At 34.0% G+C, this 1,667-nt stretch overlaps 1 protein-coding gene across 2 annotated transcripts in view; it reads left to right on the forward strand.

The window, feature by feature from the left end:
- LOC106457011 (cyclic nucleotide-gated cation channel alpha-3-like) overlaps window positions 1-1,667 on the forward strand; it is a 165,450-nt gene that overhangs the window by 8,757 nt on the left and 155,026 nt on the right. The window lies entirely within an intron of this gene.

Raw genomic sequence — 1,667 nt, forward strand, 5'->3', positions numbered from 1 at the left:
TTTATGAATAAGGTACGGTAAAGATAAATCATCATATATTTTATGTTTAAAATCTATTAAAAATACGATATTTCTTTTTTGCTTTCTGAAAGAGTATTCTGAACTTGATTATATTTTAACTTAAAATTTACTAGATCAATAATTAAATCCTTCATATGAATATTATTAAAATCCAAATTTAACACATACTTTGAAAAACATCTAATTTTCGTATTTTTAAATTCAAATAACTGTTTAGTTATGAATTTTATTAAATTATCAAATTTATCAAAAACAGTGTCTAGGTTTTTACAAAAATTTTCAAAATCGATCCAACATCAAATAGTTGGGCCTGCCTTCAAGGTTTCCCGTGTCATACTTGAATATATCTTCGACAATTTATAAGTAAGTTTTCTTAGTTTCGTTTTCATTTTTTAAGACCTTTATAAGGGTGGTGGTCGGGAGTTCTGTACTGTAGAAATGTTGAGTGGTTCTGTTTCTTCTTTTAAAACTTAAATAACTTTAAGGGTAACTGCCTTTCCAAATCTGCCTGCAGACAGCGAAAGCCAGTAGGAGGCGAGAGACTGTGGTTGTGGGTTTAAGCAGTCACCTTCTCACCCTTGTTTAAATTCGGCGTTTTTGGATTTTGCTTGATAGATGGGATATTCCCAACACTTTTTGGGTGCTATTACCACGAGCTTTATCTCTTATGACTATAGATGACTAACCAGGTACGGAAATAAATGCCTTAAATGATTATAAATTATTTATTGTTTGAAAGTGCTGATATAAATCGTCTATTGTAATTGATAATTATTGAGCTATTTATACACACACATACATACGTTGTTTTGTTTATGTCTTTCATCATTTGAAATATAATTTCATTCAGGAATATGTATGTATCTATATATATGTCCTTAATTTGTAACAAATACACATTATTAAGCTTAGATCGCGCATAATAAAGCAGTACAGAAAGAAAAGTAAAAATATTATATATCAGTGACAAAATTATACCACTTGCACCTATTGTACAAAAGATCGAACTTATCTTTGTTTTGTTTTGGTGTTTCCTGAACTGCACGATGATTCTGTTGACTGCCGAAAGCTGGATTCCCAAATTCTGCGAAATTTGCCGCTGACGTATTCCATCATTTGCTTGACCAACTATCCTTCCTCTAACAAAATCTGACAATTCGAGAGAACCTTGAGTTCTAGGCATGTTGTAGCACAAGATAATTAGTGTGCGGACCGACCATTTTCAGTTATATAGTGCTCTGTGAACACAAATTAGTTAGCATAAATCAGTTAAATGACGAACGATTAGGTGTCTATTTACTTGTGACCACTCAGTGTATATGTACGTAGAGGTGTTTCAGCTGAAATGATTAAATCATTTCATTTAAGAATTATGTACGTAGAATTAACTTTATACCTCACGGGGCAAGGAAACAACTGAGCAGCGTTCGGGTCGTCCTGGTCCATCGGAGAGGACAAAAAGGGCTGTCAAGAGGAACATCGATATGGATCCCAGATTAACGACTGCAGAAGTGGCCAAAGTTGGTGGGATGAGCCCTAAATCTGTTCCACGGATTCTCCACAGATTGGGTTATCGTTGCAGAGCAGCTAGATGGAAGCCCTTATTAAAACCTGCCTACATAGTTAGACGAAAGAAGTGGGCAAGT

The sequence above is a fragment of the Limulus polyphemus genome, unplaced genomic scaffold (genome assembly GCF_000517525.1).
Source record: "Limulus polyphemus unplaced genomic scaffold, Limulus_polyphemus-2.1.2 Scaffold281, whole genome shotgun sequence".
Lineage (NCBI taxonomy): Eukaryota > Metazoa > Arthropoda > Merostomata > Xiphosura > Limulidae > Limulus > Limulus polyphemus.